Consider the following 24,326-nt stretch of genomic DNA (forward strand, 5'->3'; position numbering starts at 1 on the left):
TGTATGTAGTGAGAGCAATTTATAACAAAAAGAACAAAGCAAGAAACATACTACAAAGCTATAGCAGTCAAAACAGCATGGTTTACACATAAAAACAGACCATAAACAAATCAAACAGAATATAGAACCTTAGAGTAAATCCATGCTTCAAGAGCCAACTGGTTTTTTGACAAAATTGCAAACAGAGATTTGCATTGAAGAACAGTCTGTCTCTTTAATACATGGTGTTAGGAAAATTGGGTATCTACATGCAGAAGAATAAAACTCAACCTGCATCTTTCACAACACACAAAAATAAACTCAAAATGGTGGCAGCTGTTTGGCCTAGCAGTTAAATGCACACATCTCATACTGGAATGCCTGGGTTTGATTACTGTCTCTGGTTACTGATTCCAACTTTCCTCAACACACATCATGGGACACAGCCAGTGAAGGCTCAGATAATTGAGTCTCTACCACCCCAATGGGTGGTATAAGTTGAGTTCTCAGTTCCTATCTCAGGCCCTGGCCTAGCCCCAGCCTTTGTGAATCTTTAAGAGCTCTCTGTATCTCTCTCAAATAAAGAATAAAAATCAACTCAAAACAGACTAATGACTTAAATATAATGCCAGAAACTATGAAAATACTAGAAAAAACCTAAGGAAAATACTTCAGCACCTTGGAGTGTGCAAGGATTTTCCAGATAAGGGTCCAAAAGCACAGGAAATAGAAGCAAAAGTAATAGAAGCAAAAGTAGAAAACTGCGTTTGCATCAAACCAGGACGTTTTAGTTTAGCAAAGAAAATTATTAACAGAGTGAAAAGACAATCAAAAGAATGGGAAAAAATAATTGCATACTATGCTTCAAACAAAGTGTTAATTTCTTGAATATGTAAGGAATTCTAGCATCTCAACATTAAAAATAAAAGAGAGAAATAGACATTTCTCAGAGGAAGGCATACAAATAGCCAACTGTGATATAGAAAATGTTCACTATCACTAATAATAAATCACAGAGAGCTATCACTACATTCCAATCAGAATGGCTATGATCAAGAAGACAAAATATAAGGAGCATGGGAAAACAATGTGGGAACGCTTAAACACTGTTTGTGGTAATGCAAATTAGTACTTCATTATAGAAAATGTATAGAAGTTTCTCAAAAATTTAAAATAGAAATGCTATATGATCTAGCAATCCCACTAATTCATATTTACAAAGAAAATAAAATCAGTACCTAATTACACCCATGGTTATTTTAGCACAATTCACTACAACCAAGAAATGTAAGCAATGTTTGTGTCCATCACGAGTAAAGAAGATAAAATACATAGAATGTATTCTATTCATCTATTAAAAAATAAAAGGGTGAAATTCTACAACTTGCATAAACATAGGCATAACAGAAAGTCATTATTTTAAGTGAAATAAGCTCTAGGCACAGACAGACAAATAATACATGCTCTCATTCACATACAGAGTTTAAAAAAAAAAAGGTGATCTGGTAGAAGTTGAGTAGAGAATGGTTATCAGAGCCTGTGGAATATAGCAGAGAAGGGGAGGTAAGGAAAGTTTGCTAATGGGTGTTGTGATGCTTGGATAGGAGGAAAAAGTTCTGGTGCTCCATTACGTGATAGGGATAATAGGACTACATGTGATGATAATGTACCGTATATTTCAGAAAAGCAAGAAAAAGGGATTTTGAGTGTTTTCACTATAATGAAATGATGAATTGATAAACAGATATGAGGAGATATGCTTACCCTGATTTGAATATTATGCAATGTACTTATGTATTGAAACATTACATGGTACCCCATAAATACATACATTTTTGCATCAATTTAAAGAAATAAACAGTAAAGTATAGGTGATTCTCATCTGCTGTCACTAACACTTGTGTGTGCCTTTCCATATTGTAACCGGATTACAGGATTGGAAGATCCATATAGTCTCTTGAGCTTAGGATAAAAGACATCACAACTTTTTTGTTCCCTCTTATTATTTCTTCCTTGGCTCACTCACTCTGGGGGAAGCCAATGGTTACACCCCCAGTGCACTCAATGGAGAGGCCCATGTGTAAATAACGGAGATCTGTTGTCAATAGCTATTTTGGAAGTGGATCCTCCAGCCCCAATCAAGCCTTCTTATGACTTCAGTCACAGTAATCTTCTGGACTGGGAGATACTGAGCCAGAACCACCCAGACGATGTTCTGCTTTCTTGCCTATCAGAAATTATGTGAGGCAATAAAATGTCTGTTGCTTCAAGCTGAGTAAGTTTGGAGATACATTTTCACTCAGCAACAGAAAACTAATTAGCCTGTTGTGACTATTAATTTCTCATATTGATATTTGAGTTACCTTCTTTTTAAAGAAAAAATATTAATTTGAGAGGCAGAGTTACATGGAGAGGAGGGGAGGGAACCTCAAGGGAAGAGAGAAGAGATATACTTTTCCACTGGTTGGTTCACTCCCCAAATGGCCAACATCCCTGGGGCTAGGCCAGGATGCAGACAGAAACCAGAGACTCTATCCAGTTCTTCTACATGGATGGAAGAATCCTAAGCACTTGAGCCATTTTCTGCTGCTTTCCCAGGCACATTAGCAGGGAGCTGGATCAGAAATGGAACAGCCTGACTGGAACTGTTGCTCATATGGGATGCTGGTGTCACAGGTGGATGTTTAACCACATGATACTGGCCCCTAGAGTTACCTTCTCAAGAAAAACTGCCAGTTTCCCACTGATTTCTTTTTTTTTTAAGATTTATTTTATTTGAAATACAGAGTTACAGAGAGAGGTAGAGCCAGAAGTAGAGAGAGAGTGGTCTTCCATCTGTTGGTTCACTCCCCAAATGACCACAATGGCCAGAGCTGGGCTGATCCGAAGCCAGGAGCCAGAAGCTTCTTCCAGGTCTCTCATGCAGGTGTAGGGGCCCAAGGACTTGGGCCATCTTCTACTGCTTTCCCAGGCCAAACCAGAGAGCTTGATCAGAAGTGAACCAGCTGGGACTCGAACCTGTGTCCATATGGGATGCTGGCCCTTGGAGGCAGCGGCTTTAAACCATTGCGCTACAGCACCAGCCCCACTGATTTCTGATTTAGCCCTTTCCATATTTCAATGTGGTGATCTCACTAACTTATGTCTGCATTTAGTACAGAACTCGATAAATATGAACTATTCTAAGGATTTGGAGTGTACAGTAAAATAAGCATAGAGGAAATGGTGTGTGGATTGCCTTTGAAGAATAGTATGACTATATTATAGGAGAGTAATTGGAAATGTCCTGGATAAATTGATGTGGAAATATAGTGTAGATGTTATTGAATATGAGAAAGGAAAAATTTCTAAGAAAATTTAATTAAGTTCAGGACAGAAATGTATATTATGGATGTCATCCAGGGAAGAGAAGGAACCTGAGGAATATGGGAAAGCACTCGTTACTTGAATAGAAAATACAGAATAAAAAAGGAAAGAGCATGTTCACAGATCATGATCAAAAGGGTGTGTGTGTGTATGTGTGTGTGTGTGTGTTGAGAACAGAATAGGTATAGAAATATAAAGGAAAGGAAATAAAACACAGGATTTTTCACCAGGTAGTAAAGAAATGTAAATTGTGGAATAATGCTTTAAAAATAGTAAAATGCCAGAGATTAATTCATCTTTCTTTTTAAGCCTGGCGGATTCAGCAGCAGTAGGGTTTAGCAAACTGGTTTGAATTCCAGTTTTGACAATTAGTGACTATATGATATAAAGAAGTTAATTATCATCTTTTAATTACAGTTGAGTGTTTTAAGCATCAGTTCTAACTCTCATTGGAATGAATGTAGTGAGATTAATGTACGGGAAAGGTTGTGCATTGTGCTGGGCACCTGAGCATTCGTTCCAGTGCAGTTCCTTGACAGTATCCCAACTCTATCCAGCTGGACATGTAGAATTCTGACATGTTCTAGACTTAATAATCAAGTACGCAGAATTGTTTAATCTATTCACTTCTCCATGTAAAGTATTTGCAATAAAAACAGCTCCCCCAAAGGAATGTGACAATGTTCATTCTGAGATTCTAATGTTCCCAATTTTTTTTTTAAATAGAAAATGATGATTAGTGCTTCAATCTTTAAGTCAAACATCTGATCTTTCCATTATCCTTTATGTTTATGGTGCTTTTCAACATTGTATCTTTTGATGGATTTTCACTTCCTTTCTGGCATCTGGGAGACCAGTCAATCTATCATTGAAAACTTTAATGTACAGATAGAAAGGAGACTAAAAGATCCCTCTCTTTGGGAACAATATTGGTTTTTCCTAAGATATTAGTAACCTAAGGAGGCTCACCCAGGAGTTTTGAATCAAATGACAATGCTACTAATATTTATAGAAATTCATGTGTTCTAAGAAACACAAAACCTTCCTAGTTTTAATTATGTATATTGGGAATTAGATTTCTATCTATAGGCTTTTCCAGAAACTACTTGACAAATTAGAAGTTGAAAGTACTAAAACTATATATCCAGGTTGCCCTAGATCACCAACAGGCAATAATAGAAACAACATATGAAGACCAATGCCTTGTAAGAAGAAACTCAATACCATATATACCACTTCCCTGCCATGACATAACAAAATCAAACTAAAATGTGGCACTAACTCTTCCATATCAGTAACTAATGGTTGACATTTACCATTGGTCATCAATCACACATCCTTTTGGTAAGGAAAGAGTTAATGCTCTCTCTCACCTCTGGCTTCAGGAGAAATGGGGATTCACTTATGTTGTCATGGAGTTCTTATATCTTAGAATTTCTTCATGCCTTTTGGTGACACAGATTGGATTTTTATGTACTTTCCCCCCTCCCAGATTCTGTTTATAGATTAATATAAAAAAGAAAAAGAAATTGATGGAGTGGTTTGAGTTGGGGGAAGGAATTTTTCTCCTGGCTTTCTGTTTTATTAGCCATCATAAAAGTTTTTTTAATCCATAATTCATAACCAAGAGCAATAACATAAAAATCAATAAACAAGGAGTTAGGATCTTGCCAGCCGTCCCAAAGAATTTAAGCCTTCTTTCTCTCTCTCTCTTTTTGTTCTAGTTTAGAAGATGCCAGTTGAGGACTAAATCAATGGCTGTCATGTGACTTTTTTTTAACACTATATACTGTGGTAAAAGACAAAATTTGTGGTTCACTTTGTTGATACCTTCTGTTAGTACAAGACTAAAAAATCCAAAATTAAGAAAATATTTCCTTCTTACTCTTAAAAGGCCTTATGTAGTTTTTCCTCACTCAGTTAATATAATCTTGATACAGCATGAGTTTATGACTAATGCAGGTTATAATTCCTTCTATGGATGTTTACAAAATCTTTCCAGTCTCAGTGAGTTGGGTTGGTTAAGAAAACATATTTTGCTGCCCAAAGGCTCAGTTTTAATATCAGTTCCACTGCTAACCAGGGTGAGAACTTCATTGTTATTCAACTGCCTCATCTGTAAAGAAAGATTATTTTCATTTCTTCTGCACATGAGTATTGTGAAAATTAAACAAAATTATGCATTAAAAATACTCAAAACTCTGTCATTTGGGTAACCACTTTCTATGTTCCATAATGACCCTCAGTAAGTCTCCTCTCCTCTCCTCTCCTCTCCTCTCCTCTCCTCTCCTCTCCTCTCCTCTCTTCTCCTCTCCTTTCCTCCCCTCCCCTCCCCTCCCCTCCCCTCCCACTTTCTTCCCCTCCCCTCCCCTCCCCTCCCCTCCCCCTTTCTACCCCTCCCCTCCCCTCCCCTCCCCCTTTCTTCCCCTCCCCTTCCTTCCCCTCCCCCCTCCCTCCCCACTCCTTCTTTCCTTTCCTTTTTTGCTTGCTTGCTTGCTTTTTGTTTTTCTCAAGCTCATCAAGGCCTGTTTCTTCCAATTTAAATCAAACAACCTTATAAACACACTTGCCAAGCTTGGAGGTGGACCCAAAACGGAATGTCTAATATATGTGAAGCTTCAGAAACAGGACACACTGAGAAGTTTTATTTTCTTAATTAACTTATTTGAGAGGCAAAGAAACAGACATAGACTGACAAAGAACCATCTTCTCTTTCACGCCCAAAATGCCAGCAGTGACTGGGTCTGGCCTGGGTCAAAGCAGGAAGCTAGGAGCTCAATCACATTGTTCCACATGAATGCCAGGAATCCAATCATTTGAGCTATCCTAGGTCTTCTTTAAGAGGCAGTGGGTATCAGGGGCTGGAGATGGCAATCAAAGCCAAGTACTGTGATACAGGATATGGGCATCTTAATTGTCAGGCTATATGCTTGTGCCATATCAAGAGTTTATTTTTAATTTTTTAGTTTTTTTTTTTTATTTGACAGGTAGTGTCATAGAGAGTGAGAGAGAGAGACAGAGAGAAAGGTCTTCCTTCCGTTGATTCATTCCCAAATGGCTGCCACGGCCAGCGCTGCACCTATCCAAAGCCAGGAGCCAGGCGCTTCTTCCTGGTCTCCCATGTGGGTGCAGGAGCCCAAGGACTCGGGCCATCCTCCACTGCCCTCCCGGGCCACAGCAGAGAGCTGGACTGGAAGAGGAGCAACCGGGACTAGAACCCGGCACCTATATGGGATGCTGGCGTTGCAGGCAGAGGATTAATCAAGTGAGCCACGGCGCCGGCCCCCATATAAAGAGTTTTAATTACCAAATTTCCAATGGATATTGTCAGGCTGATACTTTTGATTCGATTTAAATAGAATTGTATCATTGATTTATTGAGTTGTTTTAACTGCTTGTTATGTCTACTGTGCTATTATATTTTTATGGCAGAATTTTTGCTTTTATTGTAAATAAAAATTAGTTTCCTTTTGCTTTCAACAAAGTAACTAATTTTTATAGATGCAGAGAATAAACTTGAATATGAACAATATATTTTCTGGGAAATCTTTTGTAAACTAAGCTTCATTAGAAGAAGAGCTGGTAATGGGTAAATTGAGAAAAAAAAAAAGCCTTAATTTCCTTCTGTTTTGCTTTTCTCTATTTCTCTCTGACCTTCTAATTTCTGCTTCTCACCCTCAGGCAAGTGAATGTTTCAGCTGTGGTATTCCATTTAAATGTGCCCCAAGCTCACAATACTGTGTGCATTTTCCTCTTCACTATTTCTCCTTTATTATAAATACTATTATTTTATTTATAAGACTTTAGCAAGCTGCTAGGAAAAAACACTCTCACCAAGTAAGTCATCCTAAGGTGTAAATGATAGTGCAAACATTTCTATGTAGTTGTTGTTCTTATTTTCAGAATATGATCATTACTATTTTATACCAAATATTTTACTAGGACACATGGGGGGGGCAGTTATTTCTGTGGTTAAGTAAATTGACCAAACTGAAAAAATATTTAAAAACATTTGTTCTTCCCATATCTCATTATCCTTTCATTCTAGTTCCTAAATTGTTACAAACCAGTTATTTTACCATTATAACAGTCCAGAAGAAATTTAAGGGAAAAATTAAGCATCAGTGTTTTATAAATAGTAAAAAATGCCAAGTTTTTTTTTTTTTTTTTTTTTTTTTTTATTGATCCGAGATTCTTTCTAGCTTCCTTTACACTAAAATTGTGAAATCCTATTCACTTTTAGGTAGAGGAGCAGTGAGTGCTATTGGTGAGATGTAACAGAGATGGACCTCAGTATTCAGTCAGGATTCTTTCTACCTTTAGGTCACCCACCGCCTTTACTTTCTTTAGAGCATTTACCTTAGAAAACTCCTCTTTGCACATTCTTTCTCTGCACTTTTGAGATGTAAATTTTTTTTACAAAATCCTCTTGCTAGGGCTATCTTTCTCAAAGGCCCAGGAGCCATTCTTTTGAAATGTAATATAACTTCTTCAAGGAAGATAGTGCCCTTATCTCTCAGCCAGAATCTCTTAGCCTTTGCACAAGAGTAGGATTCTAACTTCAGCATCATCATTGCTCCAAGTTATATAATTACCTCTTGTCAGACAGATACAGTTTACTTTTTCTTTAGGTAAGACCGGTTAGCTAAGAGGGCTTCCTATCTCCTCACTCTCACCCTAGCTCTTTGAAATTACCTAGCCATTAGTTGCAGGGGACTTGAGTTCTGACCTCTTTGCTCCATTGCCTTACCTCTTTAATTCCATCCATACAGTTTTCCACTTGATAGCTGCCACATAAACTTCTTGAATCATGTCCTAATTCTACATCGGAATGGTAAGTGAAACTAATGTTTGACAAGTGAATCTTTCAAGGTAGGAATGTGTTTTTTTTGATAGCATTTATATTTATGTCATTCTGAAAAAAACATACGAGTGCACTTCTCAGACAATTACCAACTTGCATATACAAAACATTTTTGTTTCTGCGCTGGATCCTTCAAGGGAAAGTATGTAGTTCTTTTAATTTTTGTTTTTAATTTTTAAATTTTTTTGAAGATTTTATTTATTTATTTGAAAGGTAGAGTTACAGAGAGAGGGAGAGATAGAGAGAGGACTTCCATCCACTAATTCACTCCCCAACTGGCCGCAACGGTCTGGTCCCAGCTGAAGCCAGGAGCCAGGAGCTTCTTCCGGGTCTCCCACATGGGTGCAGGGGCCCAAGCACTTGGGACATCCTCCACTGCTTTCCCAGGCCATAGCAGAAAGTTGGATCAGAAGAGGAGCAGCCTGGACATGAACCGGTGTTGCAGGCAGAGCCCCAGTGTGTAGTTCTTAAAGCATAAACTCAGATGCTCGAATTCCTTTTGGAGACATCTCTGGTATGTAGAAACTTTATACTTGTGGGGTGAGAGGCAGCAATTCATTTAATAATTAATTTCAAGGGATCCTCATGGCTAGTTTTTGACTCTAACTATCAAATGGTGAACTCTATTAATCTTTAAGAATATGTAAAAAAATTATCATACAAAATCCATTGATTTGTGCAGTTTCAGTGTTTGTTAGTCTAGCCCAGAAGGTAATCATATTTGTATTATGTAGAACTGAAAGTTCAGAAGTTTGGACTTTCACTAGAATTGTTTGTGACTCTGGTCATTGACTCATAATCGGACTTGGACTAACTTGATGACTTTCTTATTACTGATTTTCTTCCCAAGAAAGAAATAATAAATGACATGGAAACTACACTCTGTTGGTAATAATCAAGTGTAATATTCCTGCCTAACCTATATGCAATAAAGAATAAGAAATGTCTGTATAGATACAAAGTTTTGGACAAAGAGTAAATGAATATTGCCATGTTAACTGTAGCATAAGTTCACATTAGACTTCTGCCTGTGAATGTGAATTTTTACATCAGTATTCAATACGGTTAAATATAAATAACCACTATACACATAAATTATACAAGTGCCTTGCATGTGAGTGAGTGTATACACAGACATGTCACTATATATTATATATATATACATATACATATATATATATGCTGTTGGATTGTGTTTCTATTGGGTGATGGTGAAGGAATAAAATTTATAACAATGATGCTGTGTGATACATATAACCTTGAAAGATTTTGGCACCATCTTTACTCCATGCTTAAATCCAAGACAATTAACAATCCTAGATTTTAATTTTATTATTGTCTTTGAGCAAGTAGTTTTCCCAAAAATTCCCAATGTATGTGAACAAAACAAAAGAAGCAAGCAATTTAATTATCAAAAGATAACAGAAACTGTGCTGGGCTCAGAATTACCTTGCAATATTAAGACTTAATTACTGAGAATGCTTCTCAAGTGTTGAAACTTAACTGAAAAGTGATCGCTGTTAAATATAAGAGTGGGAATAAGAGAGGGAAGAGATGTGCAATTCGGGACATGCTCAAGCTGACTTACCTCAAACGGTAGAGTTAGAAACATACCAGGGGATTCCAATTCAATCCCATCAAGGTGGCATGTACCAATGCCATCTCACTAGACCCAGTGATCAATTTCTGTTCACAATTGATCATAATGATAGGACTAAGAGTCAAAGGGAGCACATAAATAAGACTAGTGTCTGCAAATATTAGCTGTTTGAATAAAAAAGGGAGAGAACGATCCAACATGGGAAGCGAGATACACAGCAGACCCATAGAATGGCAGATGTCCTAAACAGCACTCTGGCCTCAGAATCAGCCCTTAAGGCACGTGGATCTGGCTGAAAGGCCCATGAGAGTATTTCAGGCATGGAAAGCCAAGACATTCTGGGGGAAAAAAAAAAAAAAAAACCCTAAATGAAAGATCTCTGTGAGTGAGATCCCAGTGAAAAGAACAGGTCATCAAAGAAGGAGGTACCTTTCTCTGAAGGGAGGAGAGAACTTCCACTTCCACTTTGACTACGACCTTGTCTAAATATGATCAGAGTTGGTGAACTCAAAAGGCTTCCATGAAGAGGTCAAACTATCCCTCTTTGCAGATGATATGATTCTTTACTTAGAGTATCCAAAGAACTCTACTAGGAGACTATTGGAACTCATAGAGGAGTTTGGCAAAGTGGCAGGATATAAAATCAATGCACAAAAATCAACAGTCTTTGTACACACAAGCAATGCCATGGCTGAGAAAGAACGGCTAAGATCAATCCCATTCACAATAGCTACAAAAACAATCAAATACCTTGGAATAAACTTAACCAAGGACGTTAAAGATCTCTACGATGAGAATTACAAAATCTTAAAGAAAGAAATAGAAAAGGATACCAAGAAATGGAAAAATCTTCCATGCTCATGGATTGGAAGAATCAATATCATCAAAATGTCCATTCTCCCAAAAGCAATTTATAGATTCAATGCAATACCAATCAAGATACCGAAGACCTTCTTCTCTGATCTAGAAAAAATGATGCTGAAATTCCTATGGAGGCACAAGAGACCTCAAATAGCTAAAGCAATCTTGTACAACAAAAACAAAGCCGGAGGCATCACAATACCAGATTTCAGGACATACTACAGGGCAGTTGTAATCAAAACAGCATGGTACTGGTACAGAAACAGATGGATAGACCAATGGAACAGAATTGAAACACCAGAAATCAACCCAAACATCTACAGCCAACTTATATTTGATCAAGGATCTAAAACCAATTCCTGGAGCAAGGACAGTCTATTCAATAAATGGTGCTGGGAAAATTGGATTTTCACATGCACAAGGATGAAGCAAGACCCCTTCCTTACACCTTACACAAAAATTCACTCAACATGGATTAAAGACCTAAATCTATGACCTGACACCATTAAGTTATTAGAGAACATTGGAGAAACCCTTCAAGATATTGGCACAGGCAAAGAATTTCTGGAAAAGACCCGGGAGGCACAGGCAGTCAAAGCCAAAATCAACTATTGGGACTGCATCAAATTGAGAAGTTTCTGTACTGCAAAAGAAACAGTCAGGAGAGTGAAGAGACAACCGACAGAATGGGAAAAATATTTGCAAACTATGCAACAGATAAAGGGTTAATAACCAGAATCTACAAAGAGATCAAGAAACTCCACAACTACAAAACAAACAACCCACTTAAGAGATGGGCCAAGGACCTCAATAGACATTTTTCAAAAGAGCAAATCCAAATGGCCAACAGGCACATGAAAAAATGTTCAAGATCACTAGCCATCAGGGAAATGCAAATCAAAACCACAATGAGGTTTCACCTCACCCTGGTTAGAATGGCTCACATACAGAAATCTACCAACTACAGATGCTGTCGAGGATGTGGGGAAAAAGGGACACTAACCCACTGTTGGTGGGAATGCAAATTGGTTAAGCCACTATGGAAGTCAGTCTGGAGATTCCTCAGAAACCTGAAGATAACCCTACCATTCAACCCAGCCATCCCACTCCTTAGAATTTACCCAAAGGAATTTAAATTGGCAAACAAAAAAGCAGTCTGCACCCTAATGTTTATTGCAGCACAATTCACAATAGCCAAGACCTGGAACCAATCTAAATGCCATCAACAGTAGACTGGATAAAGAAATTATGGGATATGTACTCTTTAGAATACTATACCGCAGTAAAAAACAATGAAATCCAGTCATTTGCAACAAAATGGAGGAATCTGGAACACATCATGCTGAGTGAAATAAGCCAGTCCCAAAGGGACAAATATCATATGTTCTCCCTGATCGGTGACAACTGACTGAACACCAAAAAGGAAACCTGTTGAAGTGAAATGGACACTATGAGAAACGGTGACTTGATCAGCATAGCCCTGACTGTTAATGAACAACTTAATACATTATCTCTCTTAGTATTTTTTTGTCTGTTCTACTTAATACTACTGGTTTAATTCTGTAATTAATACACAGTTATTCTTAAGTGTTGAAAATTAACTGAAATGATCCCTGTTATACATAAGAGTGGGAATAAGAGAGGGAAGAGATGTATAATTTGGGACATGCTCAAGCTGACTTGCCCCAAATGGTAGAGTTAGAAACATACCAGGGGATTCCAATTCAATCCCATCAAGGTGGCATGTACCAATGCCATCTCACTAGTCCAAGTGATCAATTTCAGTTCACAATTGATCATAATGAAAGGACTAAGAGTCAAAGGGAGCACATAAACAAGTCTCGCACCTGCTAATAATAACCGATAGAATAAATAAAGGTGAGAGCGATCCAACATGGGAAGCGAGATACACAGCAGACTCGTGGAATGGCAGATGTCCTAAACAGCACTCTGGCCTCAGAATCAGCCCTAAAGGCATTCAGATCTGGCTGAAAGGCCCATGAGAGTATTTCAGGCATGGAAAGCCAAGACACACTGGCAAAAAATAAAATAAAAATAAAAATAAAAAAAAAAATAAAAAAGGACCTAAATGAAAGATCTCTGTGAGTGAGATCCCAGTGGAAAGAACAGGTCTTCAAAGAAGGAGGTACCTTTCTCTGAAGGGAGGAGAGAACTTCCACTTTGACTATGACCTTGCCTAAATAAGATAAGGGTCAGAGAACTCAAAAGGCTTCCATAGCCTTGGAAACTCATGACTGGAGCATAGGGAGATTACTGATGCCATAAACAGGAGTGTCAACTTGTAAAGTCAACAACGGGAGTCACTGTGCACTTACTCCTCATGTAAGATCTCTGTCCTTAATGTGCTGTACATTGAGATTTAATGATATAACTAATATTGAAACAGTATTTTTCACTTTATGTTTCTATGTGGATGCAAACTGTTGAAATCTTTACTTAATGTATACTAAACTGATCTTCTGTATATACAGAAAATTGAAAATGAATCGTGATATGAATGGAAGGGGAGAGAGAGCGGGAAAGGGGAGGGTTGCGGGTGGGAGGGAAGTCATCGCGGGGTGGGGGTAAGCCAATGTAGTCCATAAGCTGTACTTTGGAAATCTATATTCATTAAATAAAAGTTAAAAAAAAAAAAAAGGCTTCCATAGCCTTGGCAACTCATGACTAGAGCCTAGGGTGATTACTGATGCCATAAACAAGAGTGTCAATTTGTTAAATCAACACCAGGAGTCACTGTGCACATACTCCTCATGTAGGATCTCTGTCCTGAATGTGCTGTACTTTGTGATTTAATGCTATAACTAGTACTCAAACAGTATTTTTCACTTTGTGTTTCTATGTGGATGCAAACTGTTGAAATCTTTACTTAATGTATGCTACACTGATCTTCTGTATATAAAGAGAATTGAAAATGAATCTTGATGTGAATGGAAAGGGGAGGGAGAGGTAAAGGGGAGGGTTGTGGGTGGGAGGGAAATTATGGGGGGTGAGCCATTGTAATCCATAAGCTGTACTTTGGAAATTTATATTCATTAAATAAAAGTTAAAAAATAGAAAAAAATTACTGAGAATGCTTTATGATTAGTTAATATTCAGCCACTTGTTATACCTGATTGCTCAGATGTAAATGTCAGAGTTTAGTAGATTGTAATACAATGATTGGGTTGATTTTTTCATTAGGAAATGATAACCCTGTTGTTCATATCTATAATATGTGAAAATAATTTGCTAAATAAAAGATAAAAAGATTTTCCTGATAGCATTGCATACAATGTTCTTTCTGTGTGGGTGAGTACCCAAATTACTGTGTACCTTCAGTGGAAGCTAATAGGTAGCACATTTTGGAACAAAGACCTCCAACACTTTATTGTGCATGGATTCTACATACTTAATAGTATGTGTATCTCTTTGTGAAAACTAATTTTTCCCTATAAATTCTGGTGAACTCAGATCCATAACCCTCAGATTTGGTGTTTGCCAGGGCCTGCCCTTGCCACGTATTGGGGGCAGAGATTTCTCACTAATGATCTTTTTTATTTTGTTGTTCTGATGTTTAGAGGGCAATTTTTAGATATGAATATGTAAATGACTAAGCTTTTTTCTTGCACTTAGAAGAATTTCAAGTAATATTTTATTAATATGACATTCTGGAAAAATCACATTTTCCAAAGGCCAGCACATTTTAAGTGAAAGTTCAAGGTTCAGAAAAAAATGCAATGAATTCTTAGCATACATTTATAAATTCTGAGATTATGGGTGAAAAACATAGAAATTAGTTGTTCTGATTATAAAGGAATAACTGTTTTGGTTCTTTACAAACCACAACAATATTCTAAAACACAAAAGAAGTGGTGGTTTGAAAGAAAAGCAGTTTGGAACAGATCAGTAAAAGTAAGGTGCTGTGCGAAGATTGATGTTAGGGAATTTTTTTTTCTGTGAATTTTTTAAATACGATCCATTGTGTGGTTCTGTGTTCCTGTATCAATCTCCAAGTGTATTGTTTTTTAATCATAGGAGATTCCAAATGTGGAGTAAACTATATATTTTTGGAATCTCCAATAAATGACTTCTGTAGTCACAAATTTGTTGAAATACGAGGTTTGATTTGTGTTTCCACTAGATGTAAAAGTGAAACATAGGAGTCAGTTAACATTAATAATGTTGGACCAAAATTAATAAAAGTAAGCTTATGGGGTTGCATGAAGGCAGGAATTAGGTGGGGTGAGATGAAAGGTATTTTGATAGAGTCAGAGAGGAAATAAGACTGACTTGTTTAAAATGTGATTTCTCTGTTATAAATTTAATAAGCATTCTCTTTTAGCAAGAAACATTATGGCATTGTTAACTGCTACCGAAAGGGCTATCTTTAAATGTTCACCAGAAAACAAGTCGTGGATTTAGAACTTGTCAGAATGATGGATACTCTGCTTTTCAGAGGTTATTCTATAAATGTTCACAGCAGGCTTTGGTAGGAAAAAATTCAAGGCCAATCTCTTATAATAAAATAGGTAAGGAAACAAGCAAATAAACAGTTTCCTATTTTATCAAATCAAGTCAACTTCAGTGAGTTCTGTTACATGTAGCTGGTTTTGAATTTTAAGACACTGATGTTTTGCTTAAAATTCATGTTCACTAAAGTTTGTAAAAAGAATGAAGGGATGGGGCCAGTGGAGGCATCCCACATGGGTTCTGGTTCGAGTCCTGGCTGCTCCACTTCTGATCCAGCTCTCTGCTACGGCCTGGGAAAGCAGGAGAGTTTGGCCAAGTGCTTGGGCCCCTGCACCCGCACGGGAGATCCAGAAGAAACTCCTGGTTCCTGGCTTCAGATGGGCTCAGCTCTGGCCATTGTGGCTATTTGGGGAGTGAACTACCAGATGGAAAACCTCTCTCTGTCTCTCCCTCTCTCTGTCTGTAACTCTACCTGTCTAATAAATAAAATCTTAAGGAAAAAAAAAAAAAAGAGTGAAGGGTAACTCTGCTCTATCAGTTCTCAGGTGTATTCTTTCTCAAAAATAAGGGAAAAAATGAAATACAAGTAGAGAAGAGGAAAAAAGTATTTATTAAAATCTTGAATATGGTGACACCAAGACTTTTCCTATCTACCTTCAGGATCTGATTCTTCAACTCATGTCGCTCCCCCTCTTCATGTAGGAACGACACTAAACCCTGCCTAGGCTTCGTATCCGAGTCACGGCACCATTATGTCGCTCCCCGTCTTCGTGGAGGAACGACACAAGACCCTGCGCTGTTCTTTTGTCTGCTCGGCCGTCCCCGGGTTTGCTGCTGGTTCTTCCCGGGTTGGCTGCTGACCCTTCCACCTCCGTGGAAGGGCGGTTCCCCCTGCCACTTTCCCCACTTCCGCAGGGGAGCGGCACACCGCCGGCCGGCTCTCTCGGGGGCTGCACAGGTGTTCCTTCAGATAGATGTTCCTGGTGCATGTTGTCTCTCTCCTCCTTTATAGTCCTCTTCCACCAATCCCAACTCTGCTACCCACACACCGAGTACGCTGCTCTCCTCCAATCAGGAGCAGGTCCTACAGTTTATTGGTTGAACTGGAGGCAGCTGTGTAGAAGCTGTTTCCTCCTCTCCCAGCGCCATATTGTGGGAGAGCAGATGCATAGAATAAGTCTTAATTCCAGTAACTTAGTCTAGTCCGAGTTGCTCCCAGTTGCTCCCCTCAAACTCAGAGGTTTTCTGAGGGGCAAACATGTAGAATTTCTTGGCATTTAAATGTTTTTTAAATTCACAAAAAATATAGCTGTTCGAGTCTAAAATTCTAGTCATAGCCACTAGAGGACACAAACAAAAACAAATGATTTTCTCAACAACTCCAGAATGATCTTTTGTTACCTAACACATTGGGTGGTATGTTACTATTCTTAAAGAAGCTGTGTGTTAGGCACTAAAAATATGTCTGTAAAGGAAGTAATTTTCCTAATTTTATGAAATATTTGTGTGTTCGTGTGTAATTAGGAGGCCTTGCCTCTATGGAAAGATGTACACAAAGAGAACCTCTTGATGTTTCTTGGGTTTCAGTTGCTTTTATGGATTATCCCAGTTGACTGACTTTCTAGAGTCTCATAGTTTTATGCTATTTGATTGTCCTAGTTGATTTGGGCATTTTGCAAGCTCTTTGTGTATGTGTGTGTATGTATGTATTCAGGTAGGGTTCCATCCATCATTTGTTTATCTATACTGTATACAAGCATATGCCACACAACAGCATTTCTGTCAATGATGACTCCATATGTGATGGTGGTTTCATAATAATATTTCTCCTGGTAACATTCTAGCTCTCTTATTGTACCTATGATATTTGCAACCACAAAATCTGATGATGCATTTCTCAAGCATATTGCTATTGTTAGGTGATGCATGACTATATATTTGTTAAAAAAGAATTAAAATCTAGATTTTCTTGTGTTTGATCTGGTATTTCAGACAAAAATGGGGCTATAGTTTTGAGATATCATTTGTGTTAGGCTGAATAATAGTCCTCAAGGATGTCCAAGATCTATGAATACATTAATTTAAAGGAGGAAAAGAACTTTGATGTGATTGATTGAGTTATTATCCTGGACTATCCTGGACTATCCAGATAGGCTCAATGAAATCACAAAGCTCCTTATATTGTGAACAGAAGTTTAGTGTCAGAGATCACTAAAGCAAAAGTCCAAGCAATGTTATTCCTGGCAAGTGACCATGAGCCAAGGAATGCATATGCCCTTTACAAGCTGGATAAAGCAAGGAATCAATTCTCAGAGCCTCCAGCAGGAATAACCTGAACAACACTTGATTTCAGTCCTGTAAGATTTGTTTTTGGCTTTCTCACCTTAAGAACTTAAAGATAATAAGTAAGTACTTTTTTGAAGCCACCAAGATGGTAGTAATTTTTATAGCATAATGGAATACTAATATGCTGTCCATAGAGTTCCACTGTGAAGAACTTTAAGGGAATAATTTGACATTTTCATAGTATCATGGGCCTTACTAAGGCCCTAAGACTGGGTCTTACTAAGAGGCTCACATTGATAAAAAATTCTGACAGTTGAGCCAGATACTACAGAATATTATTTAGGCTTAAAATTACAAGTGCTTTTGTCATTAAGTGACAATTTCCAGTCTTTACAGAATTTCATGGAAGTATCTGATTCATGACCCAGAAACACATAGACATGGAGCCTCGTGTTACAGACTGCAGCTCCTAGAGACGGTCAAGTTCATTCTTAAATTCCAATGAGTCCCTCAAACTTGCTATGCTTAGAATCACCTGAGGAATTTTACAAATGCATGGTTCTTGAGTCATACCTCATTTAGACTGAATAGAAATGTTCTGGCAATTATGTCCAGGAATTTGGGTTTTTAAAAGTGTCATTCTTTTTTCATAGTCAACCCAATTTAATAAGCATGACACTATGAAATTTTACTATTCTTCACCATTTGCCACATCCAAATCACCATTACAGGCACTGTTAGGAACTATAGACAAGAACAAGCCTTAGCCAGAGCCGCGGCTCACTAAGCTAATCTTCCACCTTGTGGCGCCGGCACACGGGGTTCTAGTCCTGGTCGGGGCGCCGGATTCTGTCCCAGTTGCCCCTCTTCCAGGCCAGCTCTCTGCTGTGGCCTGGGAAGGCAGTGGAGGATGGCCCAAGTCCTTGGGCCCTGCACCCCATGGGAGACCAGGTGAAGCACCTGGCTTGTGCCATCGGATCAGTGTGGTGCGCCAGCCGGAGGCGGCCATTGGAGGGTGAACCAACAGCAAAAGGAAGACCTTTCTCTCTGTCTCTCTGTCTCTCTCTCTCACTGTCCACTCTGCCTGTCCAAAAAAAAAAAAAAAAAAAAAAAAAAGAACAAGCCTTGGTAACTATTTTAAGAAGGAAAGTGAGACAGAAAAATTAATTATAAAAAGTGAGAAATAAATGATGTACAAAAGTGCTAGCAAAAATAAACGTCCACTAATTCTCACGAGCAAAATCAGAAACAAATCCCTAGTGAAGATCATGTGAAGCCAAATCAACGGATTGGGAGGCTACATGGCCTCAGGCTTAGGAATTCAGCAAGCTTGAATTTGAATTTACCTCACTGTGATTAGAGATTCAATTTCCAATGAGATAAAACATAATGCATGTAAAATCATAGACTAGTGATGGGCAAAGGTCAAGAATTCAACAAATATTAGTGGATGATGATTTCAAAGCATAAAAAAATGGGGGGCTGGCATTGTGGCATAGTGGGTTAGACTGCCACTCGCCATGATCGCATGCAGTATTGGAGTACCTTTTCTAGTACAAACTACTCTGTTTCCATTCCTGCTTTCTGCTAATGCATCTGGGATTGCAAAGGAAGATGACCCAAGTGACTGGACCTCTGGAACCCACGTGGGAGAACAGAGTGGGGTTCAAGGCTACTGGCTTTGGCCTGGCCCAGAACTGCCTGTTGTTGCCAATTGAATAGTAAACCATTGAGTGGAAAATCTGTATGTGTGTGTGTGTCTCTCTCTCTCTCTGTCACTCTATCTTTTAAATAAATATTAAAAAAAAACATAAATATGTGGCTGACATTGTGTCACAACAGGTTAAGCTGTCACTTGCAATGCTTACATACCCTTTGGGCACCAGTTTGAGTCTTGGCTGCTCCACTTCTGATCCAGCTCCCTGCTAATGTGCCTGGGAAAGCAGCAGAGGATGGCCCAATTGTGTGGGCCCTTGCTACCCATATGGGAGACCTGGAAGAAGCTCCTGGCACCTGCCTTTTGTCTGGACCAGCCATGGCCATTGTGGCCACTTGGGGAGTGAATCAGCGCCACTTGGGGAGTGAATCAGCAGATAGAAGCTCTCTCTGTCTCCATCTCTCTCTCCTCTAACTCTGCCTTTCAAATAAATAAATAGATCTTTTTACAAAAGCATAAAGATGTGGTCTTATTCCATCTATGTCTTTAGCTTCAATAACTCCTTTCCTACCCTACACTTGTACACACACATATGTGCGTACGCATACACATAACTTGCAGACATTTTAATTAAATACTATGAAGGTACTAAGGATGAATCAATATTGTGTAAAAAGACATATATCTGGCCGGCGCCACGGCTCAACAGGCTAATCCTCCACCTAGCGGCACCAGCACACCAGGTTCTAGTCCCGGTTGGGGTGCTGGATTCTGTCTCGGTTGCCCCTCTTCCAGGCCAGCTCTCTGCTGTGGCCCGGGAGTGCAGTGGAGGATGGCCCAAGTACTTGGGCCCTGCACCCCATGGGAGACCAGGAGAAGCACCTGGCTCCTGCCTTCGGATCAGTGTGGTGCACCGGCCGCAGCGTGCTGGCCGCGGCGGCCATTGGAGGGTGAACCAATGGCAAAAGGAAGACCTTTCTCTCTCTCTCTCTCTCTCTCACTGTCCACTCTGTCTGTCAAAAAAAAAAAAAATATATATATATATATCCTTCTGCCTTGGAGCTTATAGGCCAGTTGTGAGACAGACAGATAAAAATCAATTTGTAAGAGTGTTAAGTGTGATAGAGTTATCTAGCGCCATGAAAGCTTCTGATGGTGAATTAGATGCAGGTGGGATGGTCAGGGAAGGATCTTATGGAATGGACACTTGAACTAAAAGTAAGCAATAGTTATTTGGGTGAAGAGGGGGAGGACACGGCACTCTAGTGAGAACAGACAGAATATATCTAAAGCAACAGTTCAAGGAATTCCTGTCAGACAGGTACAGGTGTTGTTCAATGAGAAAAAGCAGGAAAAAGTTCTAGATGATGCTGGACAATAAATTTCCGACAACACAAAGTGCTAGCGATCATAGAAGGGTTTTCATCTTTCTCCTAAAAACAACAGAACGTTATCAAATATAGGCAAATAACTTGAATGATAAGATTTGCATTTTGAAATTATTGCTCTTTATGTAGTAAAATGAAGAGTTTAGAAGGTGCTGGAGTAGAGGCTGAGTATTTACACATGTTGTCACACACACACACACACACACACACATTCTTTCAAATAAATGATGATGACTCCAGAATTTGTGATTATTATAACTAGATAATTATCTTTGCAATATGAAAAAAGAGATGCACTTTATTGATTGGGAGAGAGAATTAGAAGTTGAATTTCACACATGATACTGTGGAAGTACCTTGAAATAGTGTCTTAAGCAGGTCAATATGAAGAACAAGATTGAGCAGGAGCTATAAAAATAAAAACAATTTATTTATAGGTGGTGGCTGAAGTGTTAAACAGAGATGAGATCACTTGATAAGAAGTTACAGAATTAGAGCGGCAGAGGACCTAGCAATAATCCTTATAAAATTCCCAGTACAGATGGGGGTTAATGAATTCAGAACAGAATCACTCTGATCTGTTCTCATTGCTGATGCCTATGCATGTATAGGTATAGAAAAAGAAGAACCACTGGACCCAATCAAAGATGTCCTTTTTCCCCAGATAAATCAGGAAAATAGCCTACAGTGCTAGGGAAAAAAAAGGTTTAAAATATTGCTATCGGCTGTTATTAAAATGATAATCATGGAATAAAAGACAAATGGAAAGGTACCAGGAATGGAGCACCCTGGAAAGGAAAAGTGCGAATGGTGATGAAGACACTGGTGTTACCCAGTACATTTCCAGGACCCTGAGTATCTTTCTTATCTTCCAAGCACATGATTTGACTGGGTAGTTGTCCTGCCTCTGTTTAGAGAATAACTTGTAAAGAAGATAATTTGCTTATTAATTTAAGAGGGAGTGAGAGAGAAAAAAGAGGGAGAGAGAGAGAGGCAGTTCCCTTGTACTGGTTCATTCCTCCAATGCTGGTAACAGCTGGGGCTGAGTTGGAGCTACAGTTGAGCCAGAAGTTGGTAACTCAATCCAGGAGCAGAATTACTTAAGCCATCACCACTACCTCTCAGTTAATGCATTAGTAGGAAGCTGGAATTAGGAGCCAGAGCTGGGAATTTAATCCAGGTAATCTCATGTGAAATATGGGCATCTTAGTGGTGTCTTAACTGATGACTAAGTGCCTGTCTCCCAAGGTAAGAATTTCAAAGATCAATTTGGTCATAAACTAGGTGGATTCAGAGATTACTCTTGTAAATGATTTGACATATTAACATTGAGAGATGAAAGTCTGGACTATCTACCACCTAAAAAACTTGCTATATCTTAAGTTGCTCATCAACAGTCAGGGTGAGGGCTGATCAAGTCACCGTTTCTCTTACTGTTCATTTCCCTTTAACAGGTTTCCTTTTTGGTGCTCAGTTAGTATGTTATCCCTCTTAGTATTTTTGTTTGTTTGTTCTACTTAATACTTTTGGTTGAATGCTGTAATCAATACACAATTATTCTTAAGTGCTGAAACTTAACTGGAAAGTGATCACAGTTAAATATAAGAGTGGGAATAAGAGAGGGAAGAGATATGCAATTCGGGACATGCTCAACCTGACTTACCTCAAACAGTAGAGTTAGAAACATACCAGGGGATTCCAATTCAATCCCATCAAGGTGGCATGTACCAATGCCATCTCACTAGTCCCAGTGATCAATTTCTGTTCACAATTGATCATAATGATAGGACTAAGAACCAAAGGGATCACATAAACAAGAATAGTGTCTGCAAATACTAGCTGATAGAATAAAAAAGGGAGAGAATGATCCAACATGAGAAGTGAGATACACAGCAGACCCATAGAATGGCAGATGTCCTAAACAGCACTCTGGCCTCAGAATCAGCCCTTAAGGCATGCAGATCTGTCTAAAAAGCCCATGAGAGTATTTCAGGCATGGAAAGCCAAGACATTCTGGGGGAAAAAAAAAAAAACTAAATGAAAGATCTCTGTGAGTGAGAACCCAGTGGAAAGAATGGGTCATCAAAGAAGGAGGTACCTTTCTCTGAAGGGAGGAGAGAACTTCCACTTTGACCATGGCCTTGTCTAAATATGATCAGAGTTGGTGAACTCAGAGGGCTTCCATAGCCTTGGCAGCTCATGACAAGAGCCTAGGGTGATTACTGATGCCATAAACAAGAGTGTCAAATTGTTAAGTCAACAACAGGAGTCACTGTGCACTTACTCCTCATGTAGGATCTTTGTCCTTAGTGTGCTGTACATTGAGATTTAATGCTATAATTAGTACTCAAACAGTATTTTTCACTTTATGTTTCTGTGTGGGAGCAAACTGTTGAAATCTTTCCTTAATGTATGCTAAACTGATCTTCTGTATATAAAGAGAATCAAAAATGAATCCTTATGTGAATGGAAGGGGAGAGGGAGTGGGAAAGGGGAGGGTTGCGGGTGAGAGGGTCATTATGGGTGGAAGCCATTGTAATCCATAAGCTGTACTTTGGAAATTTATATTCATTAAATAAAAGTTAAAAAAAAAAAACTTGCTCTATCTTCAATGCCATTCCTAAGGAAACATTTTATAATGTTTCCATTTATTCTGAACTTTTCAGGAAAGTTTAACAGGCTAGACGTTTATGACTATGGAAAAAAGTTTTTTTATATGCAACCACTTATGTTTACTGAAATAAGCTATCTGGGAATAACAAATGAATGGAGAAAGGGTGAACAGCCCATGGCAGCAAATGAAAAATTCACAAATAATACTGTAATGGAGACAGTCTGTGTGAACATTGCAAAGATGGTTTTAAAGTGCATTCATGAATTTATTTTACACTTAAGAAACATCAGTTACAAGCACTAAGATGTCAAATTTTGGTTTAAAGACATCTCACCCATCTGGTGGTCATATTTGAGTAATCAAAAAGGATTTTTATTTCTTTTTCTTTTTTAACATAAAGTTGTACTTTTTTGTTATAAAATGAGAGCATTTCAATAATACCCACTGAAGGAATATGGACCTATACATCTCAGGATAGGTTAGTATAATACCACTTAGTTGTTAAAAAAAAGAATCAAAGAGCTTTGCTATGGACTTGAACAGGTTAACTAATTTTTTCAAATAAGCTCAGGTTCTCCAAGTAATGTTAATGCAACCTACTGAGTAATTTTACTCAGCCTTTGGAAATTTCATTCTAGGTACTAATGAACTGTTAGGGCAGATTCAACATATGATATTATTCATTACTTTCTTTTCATGGCTCTTTACTTCACTAACAGAAAATTACTCTCCCCTTGAAACTGCTAAATATTTTGTTTATTTGTTTTTTTTTTTTAGGTATGAAATTTTATTTAGGCTCTGCTCTTGTTTCTGTTTCCTTATTAGATCTAAGTTTTATGAAAGGCATAATTCTCTCCTCTTTTTTTTTGCCACTAAAACAGTTGAACCTTGCATTGATTCAAATGGCATATACAAACTGTGTTTCATTACTGCCAGCCCCCACTCTTTGCAGCAATTATGCAGAAGTAACCAACTTCATAAGAAGAAAATGGCTATGTAGTTTGCAAATCTAAAGGGCATTCTTTTCAGAGAGAAAGAAAGTTGAGTATTAAAAGACATGATTGCTAAGGGGTTTGACTCTAAAAGATACCATCTTAGTCTAGTAAGGCTGCTAAGACAAAATATTTTAAAGTGGGCAACCTGCAAAAATCCAGAAATTTATTGTCCACAGTTCTGGAGGCTGGAAAATCCAGGATCAAGATGCGAGCATATCTGGTACCTGATGAGAACCCGTTCTTCAT

At 38.4% G+C, this 24,326-nt stretch overlaps 1 pseudogene; it reads right to left on the minus strand.

The window, feature by feature from the left end:
• LOC103348922 (dnaJ homolog subfamily A member 1 pseudogene) overlaps window positions 1-24,326 on the minus strand; it is a 39,904-nt pseudogene extending 15,578 nt beyond the window's left edge.

This window comes from Oryctolagus cuniculus, chromosome 3, assembly GCF_964237555.1.
Source record: "Oryctolagus cuniculus chromosome 3, mOryCun1.1, whole genome shotgun sequence".
NCBI classification, from domain to species: domain Eukaryota; kingdom Metazoa; phylum Chordata; class Mammalia; order Lagomorpha; family Leporidae; genus Oryctolagus; species Oryctolagus cuniculus.